The sequence below is a fragment of the Miscanthus floridulus genome, chromosome 7, assembly GCF_019320115.1.
Source record: "Miscanthus floridulus cultivar M001 chromosome 7, ASM1932011v1, whole genome shotgun sequence".
Classification (NCBI taxonomy): domain Eukaryota; kingdom Viridiplantae; phylum Streptophyta; class Magnoliopsida; order Poales; family Poaceae; genus Miscanthus; species Miscanthus floridulus.
The window spans coordinates 57,777,522-57,793,760 of NC_089586.1; the positions used below are offsets into that span (position 1 = coordinate 57,777,522).

Below are 16,239 nucleotides of genomic sequence, written 5' to 3' on the forward strand. Positions count from 1 at the left end.
CTCCTACCTAGCCATACTACATTTATGAGTATCTATTTCTATCTCTCGATAATCATTATCAATGTCTTACACTTATCATTTATTTATCATTTGGCTTACCCCTCTTATAGCATGAGAGTTGAGTTAATGATCTTATCATAAGTATACATATTTGTCAATATCTCTAGAGACCCCACAGCTCCTCCCTGTGGAAAAAATATAAATAACGATACCTGGTATACTCCCAGGTGAAATGCTACAATGGTATATTATCTGTGCGCTTGCGGATACTAAATATATATAAATTTACAAGTGTTCTCAATAATTACCAACAACACATTTCTGGCATCATTGATAGGGATGACAACTTAGTAAAAGAGTGATGCTAAAAAATACCAACAATTAACATCTTTCTCTGAGTATTTTTTTGACATTGACTAATAGTTGACTGTTGTTGACTTCGGTTGACTTGAGAGAGTCGATAAGGTTGAGTTGCAAATTTTGTGTCCTTGCCTTAGTAGAGATCACTAGGAATCCTTTACAAGAATGATGAGGTGATCTATAGGGTTTTAAGGGACTATGCAAGGCTATTAAGGAGGTTCTATTAAAAGTTTTAGTTGGAATGACTTCGAGTCGTGAAAGAGATTTAGAAAGACTCTTGGAGATGCTCTAAACCTAATAGGCTCTGAATTTCTAGGAGTAGTAGTGAACGAGGATTTTAAAGTTGGACATTTCTCCATCTGAGGTAGTTTGAAAAAAATGAATTTTAAATTTGAGAAATTAAATGAAATTTTTGTTGGATAGATGATTTCAAATGAAAAAATTGTCAACTACCAAGTTGCATAACTTTTCGAGATCTACAACTTTTGTTTGGATCACTTCTTCATCTGAGATCCTTAACTACCACTATACACTTACTTATGACTATAGAACATATGGATTCCTTTGGTATTAAATTTTATGAAATCTTGAAAATCAAATAGAGCGACATCATAACGACTTCAAATAAAAAAACTGTGAACTACAAAGTTGCATAACTTTTTGAGATCTACAACTTTTTGTTTTGGTCGCTTCTCCATCCGAGATCCTTAACTACCACTATACACTCATTTGTGACTATAGAGCATATGTACTCCTTTGGTATTAACTCTATAAAATCTTGTGGTGTATATTTGGATGTTCTAACGATATCAAATGAAAAAGTTTGAATTAGTATAAAGTTCGTCTTCATCGGACATCGTATGAGAAAGTTACGAAGTTTTTCGTGCAACATATCACTGCCGGTTCAAGCAACAAACCGGCAATGATGACCCAATATCACTGCCGGTTCGTGGCTAAAACCGACAGTATTGACCAAAATATCACTGTCGGTTGGTCCTATCACCATCGGTTTTAGCCAAAAATTGGTAGTGTTAGGTCGGCAAACACTATCACTGTCTATTTTTTAAGAAGCCAACAGTGATGGACCGGCACTGAAAGTCAGTTCAATAGTAGCGGCTGCTGCCTCCATTAATGGTTTAATGGAGGCGGACGCCATAAGAAGCCCGTCTCCGTTGAAGGCTATTAACACAGGTGGTCATCTTGTGTTAGTGTGATTAACGAAGGCAGCTAGGGTGCCCGCCTCCGTAAAGCCACATTAACACATGCCTTTTGGCAGAGGTGGATGCTTTGCCCGCCTGTTAACCGATTTTACCCACCGCAGATAACTTGTGTAGTAGTGTGTTTAAAAAAAGAAGCATGAAAATGAAGTTTCACTCCATGTATGAGTAACAAACAAACAAACAAACATATATAATAATAACGGACCACTGAGACCATTTGGCCTTCCTGGTGTCACGGCCCAAAAAGACACGTGAAGGTATATATGTATAGCGACTCTGTAATGGATCATCAGTATTGTGGCAGGCCGCACTCTGTTGGCTTGATGCTGTTGGTCCACCTCTTGGAGTCGACGCAAGAGTCGTAGATTGCAGGCTCTTCATCAGCCCCCGCTGCTTGGGGCTCAGCTGGCATGCCCCATTGTTGGGCGCCGCAGCCGCTGCCGGGCAGTTGGTACTGCAGCCGCCGTAGCCACACTCGCAGATGTCGAGGTGGATGTTCCTGGTAGTTGGCCACGAAGGGCGCCTTGGACCAGTCGGTCTTGACGCGGCCGCCCTGCGTGGCCCAGTCCTCCGCCGCCCAGATGCTGGAGTAGGCGTACATGGGCCGGCTCGTTGGGTACGCCACGCCGTAGCTTTTCTGGTAGTTGCGGAACACACGGATGGGGATGCTGTCAACGTACCACCTGCATGTGCATTTCAAGTCACTTTTTCTTCTAGCTCATAATGAACGTACTACGTCGGCCGGTATAGGTATGGCTTACACGATCATGCAGGGGCTCCATGAGATGGTGTAGTTGTGGTAGCTGGTGGTGGGGTCGAACACTACTACAAAAAGCATTTCTAGGGGCGACTGGTAACCCTTTGTAGGAGCGGTTTGTCCAGCTACCCCTACGCAAAGGTCTCTATAAATCATGCATTTGTAGGGGTGGTTCCTAGGCCGCCCCTACAAATCGATTTGTAGGGGCGACTCGTATTACCAGCCGCCCCTACAAATCAATTTGTAGGGGCGGTTTGTATTATCAGTCGCCCCTACAGACAGGTATTTGTAGGGGCGGTTCAATCTAGAATCGTGCCTACAGTACGTTTTTCCGCAAAAAAAATTCAAATTTACAATTCAAAATCGCGTTGCCAAACATCCCACGACCAACGTTCCGAACCGCGTTCGCGTTGCCGAATGCCCCACGACCAGCGTTCCGAACCGCGTTCGCGTTGCCGAACGCCCCGCGACCAGCGTTCGCGTTGCCGAACGCCCCGCGACCGCGACTACAAGCACAAGAGTATTCTATAAACTACAATTACAAGTCCAATTCACAAGAATATATACAATCCATCATTAAATATATAAATTTTATACACATTGTTATCAACGTCCTAAAGCTAGTCTTTCAGTCTCACGAAGGTGTTGGTACTGATGATTTGTACCTAACTCAGACTCTCGGTCATGGTAGGCGCCTCTGACGTGAATCTGGTCCAATATAAAGTTGCAAAGGTCGCCGATGAGCTCTAAGAGTTGGTCATCCTTGTATGGGTCTTTTTTTATTCCTTTCTCTTCTCTCCACTACAAGAGAACAAGTTTCGGTTTAGTATTTCATACCATTTATGAAGTTTTTATACTATGGGTGAAGAGGTTCAAACTTACCCTTAAGGAGTGTCTCCTGTAGGTACCGGTGTTACTCATTATAGAATATATATAGTATCCACAGTGTACACTCCCAGGCTTCTGCTTGGGGCACTGTGTGTTTTGCATATGAAAATATTAAGTAATGCTTTTGACAGCCATGTAATGGATAGTGTTTTTATAGCCAGCTTTTTCTTCCTTACTGGATCATGCCTTCCATGATGATTAGTGACATAGAACCTAAATGCCCTGTTCGAATTATTTTAGCAAATACAACTTGTTAGTATCCAAAAGTGAACGTTACAAGTATGTATATAAACATATAAGCTAATGAGGATTGTCGATATGCATACGTTTTGAGAATCGATATGAAGTCTTTGTATGTCACCGTGTCCTTATCTAATGAATCAAAGACCCATGCCATGCTCCTCCCGACATCGACGGCTATACAAATCCAGTGGTTGCTATATGGATTTAATCATAGAACTAGATAAACTCTTTTGCATCGAATAAAATATATCGAACAAAGCTTTAAGTATAGAGTTGAGCTTACTCGAAGTTGTATGGTAGCCATATAGTAGAGTGTTGTTGGAGATTTTTGAAAGTCAGGGCAATGTATGCCGTAACCTTAAGGGACTCTTCCCTTAGTTTCGCCGTATGGATGTGCTCTTTCTCCCGAAGAGTCTTTGCAGCAGCTAGCTCTTTGGCATCAAGTGTCCACCGTTTAGGGTAATTGAAATTTATTTGGGCTATAGCTTGAGGGTCCACATACCCGAATTTTACACTTGGCATTTATTTGACAATGTGCACTTGCATTCTACAAATCACGGTGTGGGTTAGTTACAACAAAATTCAAAGATTATATTCATATCATATCGAGAGGACAAGGACTTACAGGCACCACGTGCGAATTAGATTCATCTCCATTTCTCCCAGGTGAAAGCATGTTTGCATGTCATTGAAGTCAAAGACAATTTTCCCGGCTAGGCTTCCAAATGTGCTGGTGGGAAAGCATGCTTGTATGATATTTATGTTCATTGGGAGAACACGCAAGTACCAATCATGGAACCTTCTCATTCCAAGTGGTAGGCGCTGCATGTCCCAGTTTGGTAGGAAGGGCTTGCCTCTTTCATATGTTTTTGGACAATCCTTTGACCATTTGATGGCATCAACATTTGGATACTGCTTTGTAATTTGGTGGAGTTTGTTAGTGACGGCCTCCTTAGAACCCCATGATGGGACTTTTTTAACTTGGTTCTCAGGCTTGAGCTAGTCATGGGAATACCACTTGGACACCGACGAGACGTCTTTGATCGGAACATAAACTGGCCTTATGGTGATTGGATGCTTCTTTTGAAGTTCCCATTCAGGCATGTCCTCATCTTCTTGTGCTGCAACTTCTTCAGGAGGCATTCGTTGTTCATGTATCGGCTGTGCTTGTTGAGAAGACTATGGTATCTCATGATGCACTTGCTCGGTATGAGCTAGAGAAGGTTGTGGCATCTCATCAAGCACATGCTCGCTAGGAGGTGGGGAAGAATGTGGCATCTCAGGAATGTGGGGGTCACGAGATGGTGAAAATATCTCCCCGACCTCAACAACTCGCTCCAAATTTGGGAGAGGGGGAGGCGACGAAGAAGCAGTCAATATAATGTCCCATTTGTGTCAGAGGATGAACTGCCCCATAACGTCTCCGAGTAACACCAGCCCCTCAGGAGTTGCATAGTCTATCCTCCACTGCATGAACTCGGGCTTCACTATATGCACCTTGACCCTAGCATAGTCCGAAGGTATCTTATTATTGTGGTGTAAGCCACCGGGAGGATGTGCCACACCCGTTGCCACCTCCATCACAGTGTTCTACCAGCCGCTGAGAAACACCAAGGTGCAACTAGTTGGTTCCCGTATGCGATCGACTGGGGTTGTGGCTGTAGTGGAACCTTGGCTGCTAGGAACTTTCGGAGGGCTACCAACTAATGCCAGTTCTTCTGGCGGCGTCTCTAATATCCGTGGCTCTATAGATAGTCCTTGCTCCTCCAGCGCCTTCACAACTAGAGCCTTCACTTGGAGCTCAAGACTAGTCTCCCGGTCTTGGCCATGTTTCTTGTACATGTGCCTGTCCTCTTCGAATCCTTGCTTCTAGGTCATCCTTTTCCCTAGCCCCCTGGTGTGGCTTGTGTGCTCCTATTTTCCAAGCCAAGGCTAAGCTCGTCCCTCTCTCTGGAAGGATTGAATGAGCCCTTCTCCTTGTCTTCAGCATATTTTAGTATCCTTGATACAACCTCTTGGGTCTCTGGCTTATTAAACTTAAGATTACTACCGGATGATTCTGTACTCCTCGCATATATCCAGTTCCTTGAGCGTACCTTCAAATTCGTCACATCGATATTCCTAGCATCTACGGCCTCTTCGTCCATCTTCCTAAATTGTTCTTCCTTGGCATAGTAGCCACCGGGGCCTAGATGATGGTGGTGTTTGTTCCTCTTCGCCAGCTCGGTGTTACGGGCACTGAGCTTCAATGCCTCTGGTGAAGTCTTCTAAGCCACGAGCTCCTCCCATTGACTAGGAGTTATTTTGCTGAACTCGTTGAAGGGAATTAACCCCTTTTGGATATACTTTGTGTGGAGCTCCGACCTCCAACGTCGGAATGACTCTCCCATCATCTTGATAGCATTTTTTTACCAATTTGTGCTTACCCTCTAGAAATCTAAAATTGACCTTCAACTGCCTATCCCATAGTGTATTCTTTGTGTTCTCTGGTACCTCTTTCCAGTTAGGGATTGTTGGATTCAATTTATCTCTTACTAGGGCCCCAATCGCATTATGGAATTTTCCTCTTAATTCCTTCGGCTCAAGGATCTCCCCTGCTGGCCCAACCTTTGTTATCACATAGCATGCCTTATCTGGATATAGATTTCCTTTTCTATCCCCTCGTTTCCTCTTAGGCTTGGTAGTCGTGGTTGTGTCTTGAGTTTGTGGAGCAGAGGCATCGTGATCCGTCTCTATGGCTATTGCCTCTGCTCTCCTTTCCTCTACTCCCTCTTGTCTAGCAAGATGTCATAGACGTCGACGTCATCTTTTCTGAGTTTCAGGAGGGACTTGTATATATGATAGGTCAAAGTGTTAGCAGAGGTAATACAGCCAAAGCTTTAGCAAAATTTACAAGCTAAGGCTTTTTTCCTACCTCCTCATTCAGGTCAAAATCCTTGTCCAAATCTTCCTCTGTTGGTCTCCTTCTGGCTTTACGTGGGAAAGAATCCTCGAGACTTTCATATCCCTCTTCTGAGTCATCATCATCATCATCATCCTCTTCTTCTTCACCTTCAACAGCCTCTCCTGCTCTTCCTTTTGCTCCCCCTTCCTCCTCGTCACACTGCTCCTGAGTAAGCATCACTTCTAGATCCTTTTCTAACTCGTTATCGAACTGCTCCTAAGTTATCTGGTCCTCTAGTGCTTGCTCCTCATTGGTTGGGTGCTCATCATACTCAGGGCATTGGGCTACACTATCTGGTGTCTGCGACATTATTTCACGCTTTGTTCTAGTAGATGCAAGAAAGTGTGCTTTAGGTACGCGAGAAGGTATAAGAAATCAAAAAGGGCTATAAACCAAAGTAGTCCTATAAAATAATAATATATCAAAAAAAAGAGTAGTAGCAGTGGTAGAGGCCTCAGAAACATGTCAATCATCATCTGATCTTAAACTTGGAGCATCAAGGCATCATAACAGAGAAGAGAGGAGAAGGTAATGTGGGGGCGGCTGCTAATGATGCCAAGTTCCTCACAAGTTCTTGATCATCAGCTCATATTCCATATAATGTATGGACTTGGACAATTTCATCATTGGCAAAACAAAGAAGAGGAGAGGAGAGGGGAGATTTGGCAAAAAAACCAACAGCTGCTTAGCAAACAAAGTGCAGCAGCTGATGGCAAAAGACAGGACAACAAGTCCTAGGCGAGTCCTAGGAGATTTGGCAAAAAAGCAACAGCAGCCAACATTTAGTAGCTAGAAGTAGCCACTTAGGAGTAGTAAGTAGAAAGTAGTTGAGTAGAGTAAGTGTAGCAGTAGAGTAAGAGCAGCAACCACTTAGGAGTAGTAGTAGGAGCATCACTGAAAGAAGAGCAGTAGTAGGAGTAGCAAGTACAGGGAGGAGTAATAGGAGTAGTAAGAAGAGGAGTAGTAGGAGTAGTAAGAGGAGTAGTAGTAGTAGGAGGAGTAGTAGTAGTAGGAGTGGTAGGAGGAGGAGGAGTAGTAGTAGCAGCAGCAACAGCCACTACACACCAGCAGTATATAAGCAAAAAAAAAAACAAAGTAGTAGTAGGAGTAGGAGTACTAGTAGGAGTAGTGGTAGGAGTAGTAATAGTAGTAGTAGTAGCAACAACCACTACACACCAGCAATATATAAGCAAAAAAAAAACAGAGAATGAGTGGTAGTAGTAGAGTAAGAGCAGCAACCACTTAGGAGTAGCAAGTAGTAGTAGTGAGTAGAAAGTAGTAGAGTAGAGTAAGTGTAGCAGTAGAGTGGTAGTAGTAGAGTAAGAGCAGCAACCACTTAGCAGTAGAGTGGTAGTAGTAGGTGCTATAATGACAGATTATATATATATAAAGAGTAGTAGCAGTGGTAGAGGCCTCAGAAACATATCAATCATCATCTGATCTTGAACTTGGAGCATCAAGGCATCATAACAGAGAAGAGAGGAGAAGGTAATGTAGGGGCGGCTGCTAATGATGCCAAGTTCCTCATAAGTTCTTGATCATCAGCTCATATTCCATATAATGTATGGACTTGAATAATTTCATCATCAGCAAAACAAAGGAGAGGAGAGGAGAGGGGAGATTTGGCAAAAAAGCAACAACTACTTAACAAACATAGTGCTGCAGCTGATGGCAAAAGATAGAACAACAAGTCTAGGGCGAGTCCTGGGAGATTTGGCAAAAAAAGCAACATAGTAAGAGGAGTAGTAGGAGTAGTAAGAGAGGTGAGGAGAATAGAGAAGAGAGGTGAGTAGAAGGGAGAAGAGAGAAGAGAAATATAGTAATAGTAGAAACTAACAGTATTGTTTACAGTATAGTAAGTCTAGAATTGCAGTGGTCATTATTAACAAATTATGTTCTACAGTATTGTTTTGCAAGTCAAATTGGAAATTTTGCGCAGCAGCGCAGCAAGCCAAATGTAGGGATGTAAGTCCAACATGGATGTAGCCATCATGAAGGGGAAGAAACGAACTAGAGTAGCTGACCCACAAAACATCTTTATTAGGTATCCACTTAGCCACTTACATTCCTAGGTGCATGTAAACAATGCCATCCTAATTTGATCATAAATAATGGAACAAAATTTCATTGACAAGGGGTCCAATTTGATGGACGACACGTGGCTTCCAAAAAAAATTATACCATCAACTGAGCTATCAATTATATGCAAAAAAAAACTTACTCCTATTGGACAAGAGCTAGGTCCAATGCATAACATCGCTTCTGATTTATGTTCAGAAATCGGATACACTATGTCAACACTTAGTAACCTAACACTACTCAACAGAAATAATGAGAAGTTGGGATAGATCAATATTGTCGAACCGCATGAAATGAGAATTGAGTTGCGTGTTGGCCAGGGTTATCTTCACGACTCGTCGTGAGCTTGTTGATGGACAGATAGCGATAGCAAGAAAGAAAGAACATTGCGTTTGGCAAGGTCTTGTGGAGTTGTGGTTATCATGTTGTTAGAAAGACAGCGATGCTGAAGGGTGAAGGGAAAAGAAAAACCTTGCATTTGGGTGGGGACCTTTGTTCCAGTTCATTTGTGCATCATTGTAAACCCAATCAAGTTTCTTTTGTGTTGTCATACTACCTTTTAGTGTTCTCACTAGCCACTGAACAAATAAATCAACTATAAATATGCAATTAACTGATGTTCTCTGTGATTATTCTCCCTTCTATCTGCTTATACTATAAACTAGTGTGTATGCATGGTTTGTAATTTCTATACCTTCTTCTTAGCATAGATAGATAGAGCTGTCCGTTCTAATAAGCGTTCATGCAGATCTAGGATTTTCAATAATGTTGGGGATATATACAACACAGTAATGCTTTGATAATGTGACTTTATCCTATTGGAAAGGTAGAGACGGAGAAGAAAACACACATGACGGACTGTAACTTATTAGTCATGATGGTGCACTGTTTTGGACTAGTTAGCTCCTTATTAGTCCTTACTAGTTGGAGCATTGGACCACAAATTGATAACGGATTTTGACATTTTCAATCACTTCTAATCGGCCAAATAGCTAGATATAAAGATAAAGATATGTACCAATTCAAATTAAGGTAGCAAAATTAGGCGTCGCTCCTTTCTCTCTCAAGCATCAATCAATTAACTGGACACAACGAACCGAGAGGTTTAACAAGAAGCAAGCACGATAGATTGCACCAAGATGCATGTATTTGAAACTAAAATGGCCGAGCAGTGCTAAACAATACTGTAAACACATACAGTGCTAAACTGAAATTGGAAATGATTATCTAGTTTCTCATCAAACACTTACAGAGCTTAAGTTATGTGGTTTCAGCTAAACACATAGCCTAAGTTCTAGGGATTGCAACAAATGCAAGCTGCCTTTTAGTGATGGTGAGTCATGTTATTTCTGACTAATTTATAAAGGTTTGCATCATAAAAGATTTAAAACAAATTTAAATTATACATGAAAAACAGTAGGCTATCACAAACATGCCGTGGTTACTGTCGAGACAAACAAAAACAAGGCCTACTGGAGGCATCCTTGTATGCACGCAATAGAGAAGAGGGAGAGAAAGGGTGAGGAAAATAAGCACTTGCCGTCCTTGTAGATCGAGATGTGGTGGGGACTAGTGGAGGCTGGAGACGAGGTGCCGGCAACGCGCACAGGTTGAAGACGACCGTCAACCACCGATGCGTCGTCGGCGTGCAGGGGCCGGGCGCGGGGCGCCAGGAGCCTGCATCGTCGACGCACGGGGGTGGGCGTCGGGGGCTAGGTGCGGGACCACCGGAGGTTGAAGGTTCCTCGCTCACCGGCGGCGTCGCCGCTCCTCTAGAAACCCTAGGGTGGGTGAGGAGGAGGGTGTGCGGGAGGGGGCGAGGGGGCATGGGTGCGGGGAGATGCGCGGAGATGGGGCGCGTGGTTGTGGGGAAGGGCGCGTGACGGCGTCGGCGGGGAAGGGGCGTGGGCCGACGTCGGCGGGGCAGCCTGACGGCATCGGAGGAGAAGAGAGCGCCCAAATAAAGACGACACCCGTGCACCCTCTGTTTTATAGACGGGATGATTTGTAGGGGCGGTTCCTGATCCAGCCGCCCCTACAAATGCATTTGTAGGGGCGGTTCTTGATCCAGCCGCCCCTAGAAATATATTTTAATTTTTTAAAATGTTTAATTCTGTATTATAAAAATAATATTGTATATATAAAACAATTGTGACCAAAATAAAAGTAATATAAAAACAATTGTGTATATGCACAAATATAATATTTTGTATTATTCTATATATGAAGAAGCCGCCCCTACAAATAAATTTGTAGGGGCGGTTCCTGATCCAACCGCCCCTAGAAATATATTTTAATTTTTTAAAATGTTTAATTCTGTATTATAAAAATAATATTGTATATATAAAACAATTGTGACCAAAATAAAAGTAATATAAAAACAATTGTGTATATGCACAAATATAATATTTTGTATTATTCTATATATGAAGAAATATATATATATATAAACAATTGTACTCAAAACAATATAGAAAACAAAAAAACAAAAATAAAAAATTTGAATTTTAATTTCTTCAATGATGCCAAAGTATAGGATCTTTCGCCCTAATCCATCGATAGCCTCTATTCGAACACCGCTGTTTTGGTTCACATATTTAATATCCTTTGCGTGGGTATAGTACATATACCCATTGATGTCATAAACATTCCAAGATGTCACTTGTCTCGATGGCCCCTCCACTAACCTACTAATGGTAATAAAGTCTATGGTTTCTCTAGGCGGTATGTTTTGGTCCTTCAACCATGTAGTTAGTCGTTGCTTGAGTTGTTCATGACCCAATCATCCGAACGGCTATTTCTCTCCGCCATAATGATAGCCAAGTGTTCATCAATGTACGGTTGCATCAGTTGTGTACTCTGCAAGACACTGTAATGCGTCCGACTCACCTCTTTGTAATCATGGTCGATGAACACTTTTCTACCACTGGTGCCCTTCCCAGCCAGCCTACCCTTGTGATGAGAATCGGGTTTACCAATCCCTTTCTGTACTTTTAGGTACTCTTGACAGCACTCGACGACTTCTTCAGTACTGTAACTCTCTATCATGGAGCCCTCTGGGTATGCTTGATTATGCACGTATCGACTTAGAACCGACATGAACCGCTCGTAGGACCACATTTCATGCAAGTAGCAAGGGCCCAGCGCCTGTATCTGATGAACCATGTGAATCATGAGATGTGGCATTATATCAAAAAAAAGCAGGAGGTAAACGCATCTCCAGTTGATTTTGTGTCTCCACCACAAATTCATGTAGGTCACTCAGCTCTTGCTTGCCAATCGTCTTCTGTGAGATCTTTGAAAAGAAGTAGGACATGTAGGTGATGGCCATTTTCAAGAACTCTGGCTTTATAGCCCTGATTGCAATAGGTAGAAACATTGTCAGCATCACATGGCAATCGTGCCTTGCAGTGTGTTATTGACAAGTCCTTCATCGACACTAGCTTCTTCACATTTGCTGAAAACCTAGTCAGGACTTTGATCCCCCTCAGGAAAGTGCATATAGCTCTCTTCTCGTCTAGTGTTAGGTTGAAGCACGCCGTGGGCAGAGTGTATTTTCCATTAGCCTCAAGTACTAGGTGAAGATATGGCATCACGTTTAGCTGCACCATGTCTTTCCGTGCTTTTAGACCATCCTTTGACTTGCCTGTGTCCATCAAGGTAGCAATGAGACTCTCAAAGACATTCTTCTGCATGTGCATAGCATTAATGGCATGGGGGACCTCCAAGTCTATCCAATAAGGCAGATACTGAAAGAAGATCGATTATTTCTTGAAAGGTACTCATTCGACAGGAGGTGTGCTTCTATCTCTGTTCGTCCCATCCGAATTCTTCTTTCCATAGACGACGCGTATGTTTTTCACTATTCTGTACACGTGTTCTCCATTATGACGTCTCTCCGAAGGGGGTTCAATCTTCGGGGCATTGTCATAAAATCTAAAGAATAATGTGCTGCGGTACTCGTGACTTATCTTTAAGAAGCATTGGTTCCTTAGGTAAACTATCTTCTTGGATGCATCCAGGTACACCCATGTAGTACCATCCAAGCAAACCAAGCATCCTGTCTTCCCTTTGATCTGTCCAGACAAAGCAAACAATGCGGGGTAATCATTGGTAATAACAAATATTATTGCTCTACATATGAAGTCCTCCTTTCGGAACACATCGTATATCTTCTCCCCATGCCTCCATAGCCTCTCCATTTCTTGCATCAAAGGCTCAAGGAACACGTCTATATCAATGCCTGGTTGTTTAGGGCCAGAAATAAGAATAGTGAGGAGAAGGTACTTTCTCTTCTGACACAACCATGTTGGGATGTTGTACATGGTCAAGATCACTGGCCATGTGCCATGGTCGCTCATCCTCTCATTGAAGGGATTCATTCCATCGGTGCTCAAGCCAAACCGTACATTCCTTGGGTCATCGCTGAATTCTTTGTGCTTCTCATCAAACCTTTGTCACTGACTACAATCAGCTAGGTGTGCAATCTTATCATCATCCACCTTGCGCTCATCATCCCACCATGTCATGAGTGCGGCTTCTTTAGGGTTTAGGAAGATACATCTCAAGCGGTCGGTCACTGGCAGGTACCACATTACCAAGGCAGGAATTCTTCTCTGCTTTGCATCGTTGCCTAATGGAGTGTTCTCTAGGGGCTAAGATTCTTGTACCACCTTTTTTATACCCTTCTTATTCCTCTTTTTCCTCGTGGAGGCTTTGTCCCCGCTGTAAAGGTCATTGTTCTTGTACCGGCTAGCCCCACACCGGGGACATTTATCCAGTGACTTGAACGTTTTGCCATGAAAAAGTATACAGTGGTTGGGGTATGCATGGATTTTTTCAACCCCCATTGTCAATGGACTTATGACCTTCTTCGCTTGGTATGTGTTGGTGGGAACTAAGTTTGGTTGTGGCAGCACCCATGACAGGAGATGCAATAGATCATTGAAACTATAGTCTGACCAGCCATACTTAGCCTTCAAGATGAGCAGCTCAAGCACAAAACGTAGCAATGTCCAATGTGTCGGACAACCCTTTTCAACACCATACATAGTCTCCTTCGATGCTTTTGTCACCCTTTCCAAATTTTCTAAACCTTTCGGGCTATTTAGTAAAATCTCTGGTCCAAGGGCTTGAATCATGTCCTCCAAATCATCTTCATCCCCGACACGTGCTCCACCATCATTATTGGCAGCACCTTTGTCGTTACCATCCCAACCACCAGCATCACCACCTTGTTCATTGGCAAACTCAAAATCCATTCATGCATCAAGCTCTGCTGAATATTGGGACAGGGATTCTATTGTTTCGTCGTCATATTCCTCCTCATCCTCGTCATTAACAATAACCGTTTCACCATGATGAATCCACACTATGTAGTCCTCAACAAATCCTCACATAATCAAATATGATCTGATGATAGTCACATCTGTCCATGCCATACGGTTTTTGCAATCTTTACATAGGCAAATAATTGTATCCTTAGTCTCTTTCAATGTCGTTGCCTGCTTCTTTGCAGCTTCAATAAATTTATCCACCTCTTCATGGAAACCTGCCTTGAACCTTAACGAACCATACATCCAAGAGTTCCTGTACTCCATCTTTTACAACAACAACAAAACAAACATTAAAGGACTATGTATTCAGATATATATAAAAATGAAACAAATTAATAATTACTTAAGAATAATTGTATATACTTCAGATATATATGAATATAAATCTAATATAATTACATGAAGCATACAAACACACCATGGTAAAGGAAAATTAATTAATGGGCCATTTATCGATAAATAATTAAAATACATATTTATTGATTACAATAAACAATTTTAAAGACAACAATTAGCAACAATTATACTTTACCCAATATCTTTCATACAAACCCTAGTCCAATTTCATCAAACATAAATTTACAAAAACAAAATTAATAAAAAAACCAAACCCTAGATCTAGATCCACATGCACATGAAACATCCATAAAACTAACTAATTGTTCACTAAAATCACAAGAAACATGGACCAAATAAGGGTATGATCTTGTTCCCCTCCCTAATTTACCCTAGTACATTTAAAACTTGGGTCTAATTTGCTTCATAAGTAGCTCAAGCACCATAGAAGAGAGAGAAAAACAAAACTCTAATTACTCACTAACCAACCATTAAAACTTCAAAAAAAAAGTATGGAATAGCATTTTCTTACCTTCTACAACCTCTCCACCAAAGGATTTGAGACCAAAACCTTCCCCCCTTAGTAGAGCAATTTTTGGGAGGTGCCCAAGGCCTCCCCACCTTTCTTTCATGGGTTGGAGTGAGTGACCCGATGAGAAAGAAGGTGCTGCATCTATTTTGTATGGTGGGCATTTGTAGGGGCGGCTGGTGATTGAGCCGCCCCTACAAATCGGAGCTATAAATACGGGGCCATTTGTAGGGGCGGCTCAATCACCAGCCGCCCCTACAAATAGCATTTTTAGGGGCGGCTGGTGATTGAGCCGCCCTTACAAATCAGACCCCATTTGTAGGGGTGGCTCGTAACACCAGTCGCCCCTGTTGTTCTATTTGTAGGGGCGGCTGGTGTCTGGGCACCCGAGCACGCCACTGTAGGGGCAGCTCCATCACCAGCCGCCCCTACAAAAAAATCAAACCGTTGCAAAAAATCATTTTTTACGTAGTGGAACCAGGGCTTGAACTGAATCTCCTAGCTTGTTGGCCATGCCATCGGCGTAGATGTTGGTGTGGAAGGTGTATGGTTGGCCACTCACATTGCCTAGGAACTCAGAGCCGATCTCGTCATGGTTGTCGCCAACACAGAGGATGCCTGAATTTTTGTTTACATATAGCAGATCATCATCATCATCGTCATCATATGGAGTAAATCATGGATTGATATACACTATATGGGTGTGTTTGGTTTGTGGAGTCACCCCATACATCATGAGGTGATGCGTTATGAATTAATCCTATGAATTTTGGTGGAACCAACTCATTACTCATGCATATACTAATTATTAGCGTATGAGAAATGAAGTGGTGATAGATCAACTCATTCCATTCCACAAACCAAATACAAAACTAAGGAGTGAGAAAATGATAGACCACTCTATTCCTCAAATCAAACGCACCCTGTATGAGTGAGACTTCAAATTAAAGTAGACTGCTAGTACTTATGTATTATTATGTGGTGACAGTGCCGGCCAAGTTGCCTGGCACGAGCTGGATGAGGGTTGACATGGTCCCGTAGATGTACTGCTTCTCTGTATAAAGCCATCGCATCTACACCGCGTCACCCTTCATGCCGAATCTGCTCGATAAGCGAGTCACCATAGGTACTTGGCTCACCAACCCATTTGTGATATGTGGTCTTCTTGGATGGTTACTCAAACTCGCTATCTCATGAACGGTCCTTAGCTACTCCACAAGCTACATCACTTGAGATTCAACACTCACAGTGACCTTACCCCTCGCTCAAATAGAGATTACCAAATTGATCATTACTTTATTAACTCAAATTGAGGTTGGTCCTTAGCCACATTGAGAAAATTGAGTCAAGTTGACACCCTTGTAGGGTTTTAATTAGTTAGTTATCTTGGTGTAGCTCCTACATGCGCGAGAGTGGGTTCCCTTCTCACACTCGGCTTCTAATGAAACTAGCGAAATAAGCAATTAAGTGGTCCCAATTCGTTGATTAGGTAAGGGCTATGGTTATATTAATCAGGTGAGTTGGTCTATCTTAGTGAGACATGATTA

General features: G+C 42.4%; 1 pseudogene; it reads right to left on the reverse strand.

Annotated features, from left to right (window-relative positions):
* Nucleotides 1-1,869: 1,869 nt before the first annotated feature.
* LOC136465562 (probable xyloglucan endotransglucosylase/hydrolase protein 26) lies at nt 1,870-15,765 on the reverse strand (annotated as a pseudogene).
* Between the last annotated feature and the right edge of the window lie 474 nt (nt 15,766-16,239).